At 45.5% G+C, this 15,467-nt stretch overlaps 1 protein-coding gene across 3 annotated transcripts in view; it reads right to left on the bottom strand.

Moving 5' to 3' along the window:
- Positions 1–1,721: 1,721 nt before the first annotated feature.
- LOC142652397 (fibrous sheath-interacting protein 2-like) overlaps positions 1,722–15,467 on the bottom strand; it is a 35,036-nt gene continuing 21,290 nt past the window's right edge. For 2 of the 3 annotated variants that reach the window (XM_075828028.1, XM_075828031.1), the window contains one exon: positions 9,208–9,288. The gene's annotated coding sequence lies outside the window, so the exon portion shown is untranslated. Of the gene's footprint in view, positions 2,457–9,207; positions 9,289–15,467 lie in introns of those variants that run through there. The other variant, XM_075828029.1, reaches the window with a different exon arrangement.

Raw genomic sequence — 15,467 nt, 5'->3', positions numbered from 1 at the left:
ATGGCTCTTGGAAGGTGGGGAGGAAAAAGCGAAAATGAAAAAACAAGAAAAGGGGAAGGGGTTAAATTCCTTTGACTAGTGGATGTAGAAATTTTGAGAAACAGTGAAAATGTATGGGATATATATTTACCTAATAAAAAGATTTCTGTGGAGTTCCTATCGATATCTGGTATATTCAGAGCATTTGTTTCATTTAATGTGGTAGAGCAGGGACAATTTGCCAAGAACCCAACTATATCACCCACCGCAAAAATGGCTATGTTGCCCATGTAGGATACCTGTTGTTAAAAATAGCGCCGAAATTCACTTTGAATGGAAGAGTAGCTAACGATAGAGTTGCTAATGGTATGGTTTTTCTTTCTTTGCCAAGCAAAGCTACATGTTTTATGGTTGGATCACCTTTATTACTGCTAAAGAGCTGGTGGTGTGAATTAAAGGGGTTGTCCTGGAATAGAAAAACAAAAAAGGATCTAATTTTTTCCTCGACACAGCGCCACTCCTGTCTATGGGCTGTGTATTGTATTGCAGCTAATAGTCTTTTAAATAAAGGCAGCTAAGTTGCAATACCAGACGCAGCCCATAGACAGGAGTGGTTATGGGCTGTTTCAGGAAAAAAAGCAGAGATTCATAAGAAACATATTATTATATGCCCAGCTGATAAAAGAGGAGGGAAGAGAATTACTGGGCATCTAAGTGTCCTCAATGGAGAGAGGAATAAGCCGCTTCTAGGCACCTTGAGAACGAAGGATAGGGCATATTGAAATTCAAAAGTGTCGGGATCATCCTACTTTCTGTAATTTTATCTGTATGGCCACCTTAAGAAACCTAAGAAGTGCTGCATATCCCTCACTGGTTAAAAATTTTTTTTATTATTTTTCTACCAATTTTAACTGGTTCGTAGAATTTTTCCTGAATAAAATAACGTTTTCTGAAAGCTGAGTTTTAATGTTTTATGAGACCATCTTAGCTTAGTCATCATGTCATCTATAAATAACGCTACACAGGCATCACTGAACAGCGCTCTCACCCTACAGCCCGCGTCGCTCCCAGCATATTATGTAATGGGCAAGAAGAGGAATCTCCAAAACACTGCAACATTATATAATCTTTCTTCAACCAATATCCTCTGACATTTAAGGTAACTCACATACTCCTTTGTATTAAAAAGAATAGTCAAAATTGCTTTTCGATATATTGAAAAAAGCAACATCTGCCAATGCAAACCAACCAGACATAATCCCACAAGACACTCTATTAGCATACATGAGGCACAGGGTAGGACACACCATTGGGGCAACTTGTACAGAGGCCCAGTAGGTAAAGCGGCCCATTGCCACCTTAGTAGGAAGCTGCTAGCTGTTTATGGCTAGAGCTCACAATTATTGGTGGATTGTTAGAGAAACATGAGGAGGGGGGTCTTTCAGGAGCTATTATAGAGCAAAGATGTTCCAGGGCAGTATGTTATATTAACATGTTCATATGGCTATTTCTTTTATTTATGGTTATTAATAAAGCTGTGGCCACTCCATTGTTTGTTTTTTTTAATCACAATAAGGTTTAATGTTTTTATTTAAAAATTATGGTGAAGGACAGCGGAGACAGATGGTCATTTCTACAACACGTACCTGGAGTCATGAAATATGTGCAAAGAATCTTACTAGAGACAGCCGTCTCCAATAATAAACCAAATCTGACTCCTAATAAGGTGCAATAAGTGTGACTATAAAGACCTCACTAGCATTCAAAGACTCTCATATATGAAGACTTAAACAATAGACCTTGTCGGCCATTCTAGAAGTTAGGCCTGTGTCAAGAAAGTCACTACGGACCCTTCTAATTCTCTACTGCCCTCTACTGTTTGGAAGATTTGTGGCAGGAATTCTACAGAGGGAATGCTAGGCAACAAGTTCAATTAATACCTCAGAGATTCAAAATGGGTCAAGCTCAAATAAAAGTCTAAGGTATTCTGTTGGTCGTAGATAAAGTAGGAAGCAAATGCTTCTTTTTCCTGACAGAAGAACATAAATAATGCCGGCTTCTGCCTATCCCCCTCGTTTGCTGACTGAAGCAAGGATCTGAGGAGTCTGTCGCACCTGATATACACCCGCTTCGTCAGAAGCAGGGTGGGGGGAATAATAAGCGCGGCCCTTTCCAGGCATCAGGCGCTGTCTTTTCCCAGGCATCATCTTGCACAGGGAGACATTGCATTCTGGGGGAGTTCCCTACAGAGAATGACGCTGCTGCGGAGCACACAGTATGTCTTCCTTCTTGGTCGCCACTGAGGCATTTCAATGCTGTAAACGAGTAGTTGTTGCCATAAAGAAAGTGTTCTTGGGGTGTTCAAACAAACTCAGTCCATGTTATAAGAAATCTTCTAGTCTTCAATGGTGCGGGGTCTGTCTCATCAGCAGCAGTCGAGTATAGTTTGTATCAGGAGATAGTTCACAGGTCTATGACTAGGAGACAACAATTAAGAGAAAATGTTATAAATTCAAGTAGAGTATGTCATTGGGAATGGCAAAAAAAAGCGCATGTTGGGTGGGGGGAGTATGGAGCGGGCTCACAGGCTGAACCCGCTCCATAGAATGAGCATGGCGGCGGTATCTTACAGCCGACACTTCAGTGTAACAAGCGGGATCCCACTCAAGCCGATCCTGCTCGTTTAACTCCTTAGATGCCACGGTTAATAGCAACTGTGGCATTTAAGTAGTTAGAAAGAGGGCTGCGGCCCCCTGTAACATTGCAAAGCCCCCGACACAACGAGATTGCGGGGTGCTGATGGTTAGTTAGCATGGCAGCCTGGGGGCTTGATGAAGGCCCCTGGTCTGCCATCTTTTTAGTCCTATGAACCCCTGCTTCCGGCAGGGCTTCATAGGAGACTGTCAGTATAACGATATACTGCAATACATTAGTATTGCAGTGTATCATGCAAGCGATCCAGCGATCGCTGGTTCAAGTCCCCTAGGGGAACTAGTAAAAAAGTTAAATACAGTCAAATGTTTTTTTTTTATATATATACAGTGAAGGAAATAAGTATTTGATCCCTTGCTGATTTTGTAAGTTTGCCCACTGTCAAAGACATGAACAGTCTAGAATTTTTAGGCTAGGTTAATTTTACCAGTGAGAGATAGATTATATAAAAAAAGAAAAAGAAAATCACATAGTCAAAATGATATATATTTATTTGCATTGTGCACAGAGAAATAAGTATTTGATCCCTTTGGCAAACAAGACTTAATACTTGGTGGCAAAACCGTTGTTGGCAAGCACAACAGTCAGACGTTTTTTGTAGTTGATGATGAGGTTTGCACACATGTTAGATGGAATTTTGGCCCACTCCTCTTTGCAGATCATCTGTAAATCATTAAGATTTCGAGGCTGTCGCTTGGCAACTCGGATCTTCAGCTCCCTCCATAAGTTTTCGATGGGATTAAGGTCTGGAGACTGGCTAGGCCAGTCCATGACCTTAATGTGCTTCTTTTTGAGCCACTCCTTTGTTGCCTTGGCTGTATATTTCGGGTCATTGTCCTGCTGGAAGACCCAGCCACGAGCCATTTTTAATGTCCTGGTGGAGGGAAGGAGGTTGTCACTCAGGATTTGACGGTACATGGCTCCATCCATTCTCCCATTGATGCGGTGAAGTAGTCCTGTGCCCTTAGCAGAGAAACACCCCCAAAACATAATGTTTCCACCTCCATGCTTGACAGTGGGGACAGTGTTTTTTGGGTCATAGGCAGCATTTCTCTTCCTCCAAACACGGCGAGTTGAGTTAATGCCAAAGAGCTCAATTTTAGTCTCATCTGACCACAGCACCCTCTCCCAATCACTCTCAGAATCATCCAGATGTTCATTTGCAAACTTCAGACAGGCCTGTACATGTGCCTTCTTGAGCAGGGGGACCTTGCGGGCACTGCAGGATATTAATCCATTACGGCGTAATGTGTTACCAATGGTTTTCTTGGTGACTGTGGTCCCAGCTGCCTTGAGATCATTAACAAGTTCTCCCCGTGTAGTTTTCGGCTGAGCTCTCACCTTCCTCAGGATCAAGGATACCCCACGAGGTGAGATTTTGCATGGAGCCCCAGATCGATGTCGATTGACAGTCATTTTGTATGTCTTCCATTTTCTTACTATTGCACCAACAGTTATCTCCTTCTCACCTAGCGTCTTACTTATGGTTTTGTAGTCCGTTCCAGCCTTGTGCAAGTCTATGATCTTGTCCCTGACATCCTTAGAAAGCTCTTTGGTTTTGCCCATGTTGTAGAGGTTAGAGTCAGACTGATTAATTGAGTCTGTGGACAGGAGTCTTTTATACAGGTGACCATTTAAGACAGCTGTCTTTAATGCAGGCACCAAGTTGATTTGGAGCGTGTAACTGGTCTGGAGGAGGCTGAACTCTTAATGGTTGGTAGGGGATCAAATACTTATTTCTCTGTGCACAATGCAAATAAATATATATAATTTTGACAATGTGATTTTCTGTTTTTTTAAAAAAATATAATCTATCTCTCACTGGTAAAATTAACCTAGCCTAAAAATTCTAGACTGTTCATGACTTTGACAGTGGGCAAACTTACAAAATCAGCAAGGGATCAAATACTTATTTCCTTCACTGTATATACAAATGAAGAAATGGACGCAGCACTCCAGGAGTAATTTCAAAAATAGATATTGGTTTATTTAACACATGTGCAAAAATAGTTACGTTTCAGTCCTCTCAGCAGGACCTTTGTCAAGCAATGGCGATGTGTTGGTCTGGGTTTTATACCCTCCACTTGTAGTTACATCATTAATGATCATTAATCAAAAACATTGAAAACATGCAAAGCAATACATTTAAAATACAATAAAATTGTACATACATTATATACATGTATTATACATATATCAATTAAAGTGCACAGTGAAAATACATCACATAAACCTTTAAAAAATCGTTAATTGTCAAAAAGCTCATGAATATTCATAGGAAGGAGGAAACAGGAGCCACTCACCAATCCCGTAGTGCTGGACACATATTGGGAATAATATCCCTATCAAAAAAGCTAATTAGAAGGCGTCTATCAGAGGCAGCAGCGCTAGCCAATAAAACCAAAGCATCGTCCGTTGTCATGGCATCTATGCTCATCAGCCAATCATCACTTAGCATGAGCCGGTGCTTAGGCAACGCTGTCAAAACATTCTATTTGTATACAAAGCATGTGCAGACCTTCAATAGAGACGAAAACCACAGTTTTACTTTGGTTTTTTGTTTATTAAAGCCCAACAATAATTGAGACCGGGTCATTGCCATCTTCTCCATCGTGGCATATCAAGCAAGCTCCATGAGAGCTACAGGTATATAGTCCCCACCTCGGTGCGGAAGCAACCATGAGCAAACATAACGGTCTACTACATATCATATAAAGGGCATATGTCAGTATTTTTTCATATATTCTTAACCCCTTGCGTACCTTCGACGTAATAGTACGTCGCTGGCCGCTTATTCCAGCGTACCTTCGACGTACTATTACGGCGCAGGAATAAACTGTCACTATGTGAAATCACATAGTGACAGAACAGCGGCGGCAGCTGTCATTGACAGCTAACCGTCTCTGCTACCGGCCTGGGGACCAATTAGCAGTCCCCAATGCCGGCGATTGCTGTGATTGGTCAGTCTCTGAAGACTGACCAATCACAGCCGTCTGTGACGTCGTCTGCAGGAGAAAGCTCCTGTCACTTTCTCTGATCTCCTCACTTCTGTGAGATACGTGAGGAGATCAGAGAAAGCGGTGTAAAAAAAAAACCCACTATTTTTATTAACCCCTTCCCGAAAATGGGCGTATAGTAACGCCCTGAGGATGAAGCGGGCACAGGAGCTGTGCTCGCTCCATCTTCATCGGATGTCGGCTGTAATATACAGCCGACATCTCACTGCAACTACAGCGATCACTGTCCTCTCCGATCGCTGTAGTTTAACCCCTTAAATGCCGCTGTCAATAGCGACAGCGGCATTTAAGTGATTGATACAGAGGGAGGGGGCTCCGTCTGCACCCCATTGCCCCCCCCCCGCGAAAAATCGCGGGGTTCTGATGGTTGCGATGGCAACCAGGAAGCCTAGCAACGGCTTCCTGGTTGCCAGGTACGGGAGCCTATTAGGTCCTGCCCAAGGCAGGACGTAATAGGCTCAACTGTCAGTTGTAAAGTGACAGTTACAATACACTGCACTACATCAGTACATACAGAAGTAGTGCAGTGTATTGTGCAGGGGATCAGAAGATCAGATCTTCCAGTCCCCTAGTATGTGTAAAATAAAAAGTGAAAAAAAAGTAAAAAAAAGTTTTAGATAAATAAATAAATACAAGTTTACCGTAATAAAAACAATAATCGCCTTGTTTCCCTGATCAAGCCCTTTATAATTAGAAAAAAAATGAAAAAAAAGACAAAAACTAGACATAATAGGTATCGCCGCGTTCGTATCGGCCTGACCTAAAAAAATATCATATTATTTATCCCGCACGGTGAACACCGTAAAAAAAATACCATAAAAAACAATGGCAGAATTTCCTTTTTTGGTCACGTTGTTTCCAAAAAAATTGAATAAAAAGTGATCAAAAAGTCGCGCGTAGCCAAACATGGTACCAATAAAAACGACAGTGTGTCACGCAAAAAATTTATATACTCCGCACAGATTACATATGCCCCCACATTATAAACTGAAACACCAGTAAAACACTAAACAAAACTACTACCAAGCAAAATCTGTGCTCCAAAAGCCAAATGGCGCTCCTTCTGGGCCTGGCAGTGTGCCCAAACAGCGGTTTATGACCACATATGGGGTATTACTGTACTCTGGAGAACCGCTTAACAATTTATGGGGCGTATGTCTCCAGTGGTACAAGCTGGGCCCAACGCATTGGGCACTGAAATAGCATATATGTGGAAAATGTCAATTTTTAATCTGCAACATCCACTGTGCACTAATTTCTGCAAAACCTTTGGGGGTCAAAATGCTCACTACACTTCTAGATGAATTCCTTGAGGGGTGTAGTTTCCTAAATGGGGTCACTTCTCGGGAGTTTTCACTGTACTGGTACCTCAGCGCAATGCAACATGGCACCAAAAACCAATTTTGTAAAATCTCCACTCCAAAAACGAAATTGCACTTTTTCAGTTTAGACCCTTGCCGTATGTCCAAATAGCCGTTTACAACCACATATGGGGTATTTCCGTAATCAGGAGAAATTGTGTAACACATTTTGGGGTGTCTTTTCTCCTGTATTCCTTGTGGAAATGAAAAATTCTGAGCTAAAGCTACAGGTTATTGGAAAAAAAAATGTTTTCATTTTCACGGACCAATTCTAATAAAATCTATAAAACACCTGAGGGCTCAAAATGCTCACTACACCCCTAATTTAATTCTTTCAGGGGTATAGTCTCCAAATTGGGATCACATCTGGGGAATTTCTACTGTACTGGTACTTCAGGGACTCTGCAAATGCGACATGGCCCCCAGAAACCAATTCAGCAAAATCTGAGCTGCAAAATCCAAATGGTGCTCCGTCCCTTCTGAGCCCTGCCGTGGGTCCAAACAGCAGTTTATTACCACATAATGGGGTATTTCCGTAATCAGGAGAAATTGCTTTACAAATGTTGAGGTGCTTTTTCTCCTTTATTCCTTATAAAAATTAGAAAATTCTGTGTTTTTTCCAAAAAAAAGTCTCTTTTCATCTTCACAGACTAATTCCAATAAATTCAGCAAAAAACCTGTGGGGTCAAAATGATAACTATACCACTAGAAAAATTCCTTGAGGGGTATAGTTTCCAAAATGGGGTCACTTTTGGGGGGATTCCACTGTTTAGGTCCCTCCAGGGCGTTGCAAACGTGGCACGGCACTGAAAACCATTCCAGTAAAATCAGAGCTCCAAAATCCAAATGGGGGTTATTCCCTCCTGAGCCCTGCTGTGGGTCCAAACAGCAGTTTATTACCACATATGGGGTATTTCCGTAATCGCGAGAAATTGCTTTACAAATGTTGGGGTGCTTTCTCTCCTTTATTTCTTGCAAAAATTAGAAATTTTTACGTTTTTCTAGAAAAAAAGTAGATTTTCATTTTCACAGACTAACTCCAGAAAATATAGCAAAATACCTGTGGGGTCAAAATGCTAACTATACCCCTAGATAAATTCCCTGAGGGGTGTAGTTTAAAAAATGGGGGTCACTTTTGGGGGTTTCCACTGTTTTGGCACCACAAGACCTCTTCAAACCTGACATGGTGCCTAAAATATATTCTGAAAAAAGGAGGCCCCAAAATCCAAGAGGTGCTCCTTTGCTTCTGAGGCCTGTGTTTCAGTCCATTAGCGCACTAGGGCCACATGTGGGATATTTCTAAAAACTGCAGAATCTGGGCAATAAATATTGAGTTGCGTTTCTCAGGTAAAACCTTCTGTGGTACAGAAAAAAATGTATTACATATGAATTTTGTAAAAAAAAATGAAATTTGAAAATTTCAGCTCTACTTTCCTTCAATTCCTGTAAAACGCCTAAAGGGTTGAAACACTTTCTGAATGCTGTTTTGGATACTTTGAGGGGTGCAGTTTTCAAAATGGGGTGTTTTATGGGGGTTTCTAATATATAGGGCACTCAAAACCACTTCAGAACTGAACTGGTCCCTGAAAAAATCGCTTTTTGAAATTTTCTTAAAAATATGAGGTTGCTGCTAAAGTTCTAAGCCTTGTAACGTCCTAGAAAAATAAAAGGATGTTCAAAAAACGATGCAAACATAAAGTAGACATATGGTAGATGTTAATTGGTGACTATTTTGTGTGGTATTACCATCTGTTTTACAAGCAGATGCATTTAAAATTGGAAAAATAATAATTTCTTCATATTTTCGCTAAATGTTGGTGTTTTTCACAAACAAGCAATGAATTTATCGACCAAATTTTTGCACTAAACTAAAGTACAATATGTCACGAGAAAACAATCTCAGAATCAATTGGATAGGTAAAAGCATTCCGGAGTTATTACCACATAAAGTGATACATGTCAGATTTGAAAAAATGGGTCTGGTCCTCAAGGCCAAAATGAGCTGGGTACTCAAGGGGTTAACCTAGTGGGACGTCAATATGGGAGTCACAACCAATAAACAATATCATTATATTAAAGCGTAAAGCCGCTGCTGTCAATGGTAGACACCAAAATAAATATTTTATTATTCAAAGACAGTTGTTATTATATATAAGAGTATATTGTCCAATTATCTTGAATGGTGGGTGGCTTCTCCTGTATTCACTCATATTCAAATTCTATATCAAAAGATGACAAAAAAATGACAAAGAGTTAAAAATGATTATCAATCATATGACATCCTTTACGAGAGAAAAAAATGACAGAATTCAGAGGGGAATACCGAGGCAAGCTAACCCAATTTCATTATATAAATCCTAAAGAATATCCTTTTAAACATATGTCTGGATATTTGGAAATCTACATTGAGTCCCTTGGGTCTCAAAGTGTCCAAATTGAAAATCCATTGTAGCTCACGTTTTTTTTAACAACATGAGTCTATCCCCCACCTCGTTTCGGTATTGGAACATGGTCTAAGATTATAAATCGTAAATCACGTTCATTATGACCTTTTTCCACAAAATGTTTTGAAACCGGCAAGTCAAGTCTGCCCTTTCGAATTGTATACCTGTAAAGGATCTGCCAGGCACAGCTTCTGTGTCAACGCCCATAGGTAATCAGTCTGCACCTGCTTCTATGTCTGTGAGACTGACTCAATCTTCCACCACTCAGCATGGCAGGCTTAGGAGTGGGAGAGCCTATCACAGCCTGGCCAGACGGAGGTAGCTCCCGCCCTCTGTCTATTTATACCTGCCTTTTCTGTTCCTCCTTGCTTGTGATTCTTCTCGTTTGGTTTCCTGGCCCTGCTGCAGCTTCTGAACTATTTGACCCTGCTTCATATTGACCCTGGCTTACTGACTACTCTCCTGCTCTGCGTTTGGTACCTCGTACACTCCTGGTTTGACTCGGCTTGTTCACTACTCTCCTGCTCTGCGTTTGGTACCTCGTAAACTCCTGGTTTAACTCGACTCATTCACCACTCTTGTTGCTCACAGTGTTTCCGTGGGCAACTGCCCCATTTCCCTTAGCTTCTGTGTACCCTTGTCTGTTTGTCTGTCGTGCACTTACTGATTAGGGCTCACTTGTCTGTTTCCCTGTAGCGCCCATGGCCGCGGGCCGTCGGGTTCACTCACCTCCCGACGCCCGCAGCCATGGATCTGTGAGCGCTGGCCTCCGTCTCCCTCCTAGGAGATGTCAGTGCTCACTTCCGCTCCGTCCGGCTGGGTCCCGTATGGTGCGCGCGCATGCTCGCGCCCGCTCTTAAAGGGCCAGCGCGCGCACATGAAAACAATGATCATTAACCCACATGATTTCCTGCTCTATAAGAATGCCCCAGCCCACGTCAAGTGCCATCTGCCACGTCAAGTGTCTTCTGCCACGTCAAGTGGCATCTGCTCATCGGATACTGCCCGCCACGTCTGGCGCCACTTTCCGCACCTGCCTCCATCCGTGCTGAAGCCACCGCCCGGACTATTTTAGGTACCTAAGCATTACTGTCTGCCATCTTACTTTCACATAGACTGTGACCTGGTCAGCTGCCTCCCCGCTACGGCGGAGCGGCCTAGTGGGTCCACAAACCCAGTGTCTGTGACAGTACGCTCAGGCCATGGAACCCGCTGGCCAGCCCAAGACCCCAGTGCAGAAGATTCAGACAGAGATGCATGACCTACGCACTCGTCAGGATCAACTCCTTGAGGCGGTGAATTCTATTCTGGTCCGCCTGGATCTACTCGCTGTTCCACCCTCGGTTCTTCCTCCAGAGGCTGTTGCCGTGCCACTGCCTGTTGCTCCCCCTGTTTGTTCTGGATCCTCAGTTCCTCTGCCTCTTCCTCCTCGCTACGACGGTGACCCCAGAGCATGCAGAGGATTTCTTAATCAATGCACGGTGCATTTTAGGCTACGGCCTCATCTCTTCCCCTCCGAGGAGGCTAAAGTAGCGTTCATTATCTCCCTACTCGCTGGCAAGGCCCTCGCATGGGCGAACCCAATCTTGGAGCAACAGGGACCTGTGTCCTCGGACCTAGCCTTGTTCCTGCAGTCCTTTCGTGCCGTGTTTGAGGAGCCGGGTTGAACATCCTCTGCCGCAGCCACTCTGTGTTGACCCTCAAGCAAGAAGGCTCCACAGTAGGGGAGTATGCGATCTCCTTCCGTACCCTAGCAGCCGAGCTGGCATGGAACAATGAGGCACTGGTGGCGACCTTCTGGCAGGGACTGTCCTCTCACATCAAGGACAAACTGGCAGCCCGCGACCTTCCTTCTTCCTTGGATGCCCTCATCCTGTTAGCCACCCGGGTTGATATGAGAATCCGGGAGCGCTCTCAAGAGGTTCGTCAGGAGAGCCGGGCCTACAGACCAGCACCCCCTGCCCAGAGACCACTATTGTCCACTCCTAGTGCGCTACCTGAGGAACCCATGCAGGTAGACAGAGTCTGGTTATCTGAACAGGAGAAGCAGCGCAGACGCTCCTCTGGACTTTGCATGTATTGCGGCCTCAAGGGTCATTTTGTGCGTCAATGCCCACAGAAACCGGGAAACTCCAGTACCTAGGGTTGGTTGGAGAGGCAACTCTAGGTGGTACGTCTCCAAATGTTAAAACCTCTTCCAAATTATCGATACCTGTGGCCATCGTCACCGGACAGACTTCACATCCTTCCTCCGCCTATCTTGACTCTGGAGCGGCTGCTAATTTTATCCACCAAGATCTAGTGGATCGGTTTCAACTACCCACAGTCCGTCTGGAGAGACCCCTGGCAGTTGCCTCTTTGAATGGTCTACCGCTGCCTGATCCAATCATGCTCATCACTGAGCCGGTGACATTACGGGTCGGAGCTCTTCACTCAGAACAGATCTCCTTCCTGGTACTACCCAAGGCTATCAATCCTATCCTGCTGGGTCTGCCATGGCTCCGTCTACACGCCCCGACACTCGACTGGAGTTCTGGAGAGGTTCTTCAATGGGGCTCCAGATGCCATAGCCATTGCCTGTCACAAGTCCGTCCTGTTGTGCCCCCTCTGCCTCAGTCACTCTCCGATCTACCTTCTCAGTATGCCAGTTTTGCGGATGTCTTCTGCAAACGAGAAGCTGAGACGTTGCCTCCACATCGGAATTATGACTGTCCCATTGAACTGGTTCCCAATGCTTCTCTTCCCCGTGGACGAGTATATCCTCTCTCCTTGCCAGAGACTTTATCGATGTCAGCCTATATCAAGGAGAACTTGGAGAGGGTTTTTATTCGAAAATCTTCCTCCCCGGCCGGGGCAGGATTCTTCTTCGTTAAAAAGAAAGATGGATCTCTCCGACCCTGCATTGACTACCGTGGTCTCAATCAGATCACGGTCAAGAACAAATACCCGTTGCCACTCATTTCCGAGCTGTTTGATCGCATACGAGGAGCCAAAATTTTTTCCAAGCTAGATCTGCGGGGAGCCTATAATCTAATCCGGATTCACCGGGGTGACGAATGGAAGACGGCATTTAACACCCGCGATGGGAACTACGAATACCGAGTGATGCCCTTCGGACTGTGTAACGCTCCCGCAGTATTTCAGGAGTTCGTTAATGACATCTTCCGAGATCTCCTCTATACGTGTGTTGTAGTTTATCTCGATGATATTCTAATCTTCTCCCCAGATCTGATGACCCATCGGAGGCACGTTCGTCAAGTTCTTCTGTGACTAAGAGAGAATCGCTTGTATGCCAAGTTAGAGAAATGCACCTTTGAAAAGAGGTCTCTGCCCTTCCTGGGCTATGTCATCTCGGATCAAGGCCTTAAGATGGACCCTGAGAAGTTAAAGTCTGTCCTGGAATGGCCACGTCCTCAAGGCCTAAGGGCCATACAGCGGTTCCTGGGTTTCGCCAATTTCTACCGGCAGTTTATTCCGAACTTTTCTTCTCTGACGGCCCCCATCTCTACCCTTACCAATAAGGGTGTGAACGCCAAGGTGTGGACTCCGGAGGCAGAGTCCGCATTCATTAGCATCAAGAAAGCCTTCACTTCAGCTTCGATCCTCCATCACCCTGACATATCTCGGCAGTTCTCACTGGAAGTGGACGCTTCCTCTGTTGGTGCAGGCGCACTTCTGTTCCAGAGGAGCTCCAAAGGAGAGGCAGTAGTGTGTGGCTACTACTCAAGACTGTTTTCCTCTGCTGAGCGCAATTATTCCATTGGAGATCGGGAGCTACTGGCTATCAAATTGGCCCTGGAGGAGTGGAGACATCTTCTGGAGGGCGCTGCTCACCCCATCCTGATCTTCACCGACCACAAGAATCTCACTTACCTTCAGTCCGCTCAAAGACTGAATCCTCGTCAAGCCAGGTGGTCACTGTTCTTCACCAGTTTCCAATTTCTGCTCCACTACCGTCCCGCTGACAAGAACGTGAGGGCCGATGCCCTGTCCAGATCATTAGAAATGGAAGACACGGTGGAGTCCCTTCAGACGATCATAGACCCATCCTGCATTGTCACCGCCAATCCTCTGCAGCTCAGAAATATCCCTCCTGGGAGAACTTTTGTTCGGTTGGCAGACAGAAAAAGAATTCTCTGCTGGGGACACAGTTCTAAACTAGCTGGGCACGCCGGTGTCCGTTAGACCCAAGACCTGATCGCTCGTCACTTCTGGTGGCCCACGCTACCTAAGGATGTTCTGGACTTTGTCTCTGCTTGCACGGTGTGTGCCTCTAACAAGGTGGCTCACAGCAAGCCTGCCGGCCTGCTTCAACCCCTGACTGTACCAAGTGCCCCCTGGCAGCACATCGCTATGGACTTCGTCACGGACCTTCCTCTCTCAGCAGGATGCAACACCATCTGGGTGGTGGTGGACCGGTTCTCTAAGATGGCACATTTTATCCCGCTGACCGGCCTACCCTCTGCTCCTCGACTGGCAAGCTTCTTCATTCAGCACATCTTCCGCTTGCATGGCTTGCCTCTTCACATTGTGTCCGACCGGGGGGTTCAGTTTACCTCCAAGTTCTGGAGAGCCCTCTGTAAACTCCTGGATGTGAGTTTGGACTTTTCCTCTGCCTATCACCCCCAGTCCAATGGGCAAGTTGAGAGGATCAACCAGATCATGGAAAATTATCTCCGCCACTTCATCTCTTCACAGCACGATAACTGGGTACAGCTTCTACCATGGGCGGAGTTTTCATATAATAACCACACAAGTGAGTCCACCACCTCCACTCCGTTTCACATCGTGTACAGTCAACATCCCAGAGTTCCTCTTCCAGTGTCGACTTTATCTCAGGTACCCGCTGCTGACTCTGCATATGGGGACTTCCTGCAAATCTGGCAACAGACCCGGTCCTCTATTTTGCTGGCGGTAGATCGCATGAAGCGTAAGGCAGATACCAAAAGAAGAGAGCCGCCTCAGTATCTTCCTGGGACTAAAGTCTGGCTGTCCTCTCGAAACATTCGCTTGAGGGTGCCTTCATACAAGTTTGCTCCCAGGTTCCTTGGTCCCTTCGAGATCCTGCAACAAATTAACCCTGTTTCCTATAAGCTGCAGCTGCCCCCTACCCTCAGAATCCCTAACTCCTTCCATGTGTCCCTCCTGAAACCAGTGGTCCTGAACCGCTACAGCAAGACCTCTAGTTCCACAGTTGCTTCCAGCGGTCCTTCTGATGTATTCGAGGTAAAGGAGATCCTGGACCGCAAGAGGGTAGGAGGAAGGACTTTCTATCTGGTGGACTGGAGAGGGTTTGGTCCTGAGGAGAGGTCCTGGGAGCCAGAAGAGAACCTCAGTGCCCCTACTCTTATTAAAAAATTCCTCTCTCACTCTGGTCCCAAGAAGAGGGGGCGTAAGAGGGGGATACTGTAGCGCCCATGGCCGCGGGCCGTCGGGTTCACTCACCTCCCGACGCCCGCAGCCATGGATCTGTGAGCGCTGGCCTCCGTCTCCCTCCTAGGAGATGCCAGCGCTCACTTCCGCTCCGTCCGGCTGGGTCCCGTAGGGTGCGCACGCACGCTCGCGCCCGCTCTTAAAGGGCCAGCTCGCGCACATGAAAACAATGATCATTAACCCACATGATTTCCTGCTCTATAAGAATGCCCCAGCCCTTCTGATCCTTGCCTGAGCGTTGTTAGTCTTTCCCAGTCTGTCTCGCAAATGGTCCCTTAGTGTCTCCCGTTCCAGCTGTTACACGTGCCCTGTTACCGTTCCTGTATTCCGCATTGTTCCTGTGCCTACCCGTGTTCAAGTGTCATCTGCCACGTCAAGTGCCATCTGCCATGTCAAGTGCCATCTGCCACGTCAAGTGCCACCTGCCACGTCAAGTGTCATCTGCCACGTCAAGTGCCATCTGCCACGTCAAGTGCCATCTGCCACGTCAAGTGTCTTCTGCCACGTCAAGTGCCATCTGC

The sequence above is a fragment of the Rhinoderma darwinii genome, chromosome 5, assembly GCF_050947455.1.
Source record: "Rhinoderma darwinii isolate aRhiDar2 chromosome 5, aRhiDar2.hap1, whole genome shotgun sequence".
Taxonomy (NCBI): Eukaryota; Metazoa; Chordata; class Amphibia; order Anura; family Rhinodermatidae; genus Rhinoderma; species Rhinoderma darwinii.
This window is presented reverse-complemented; position numbering and strand designations above follow the sequence as displayed.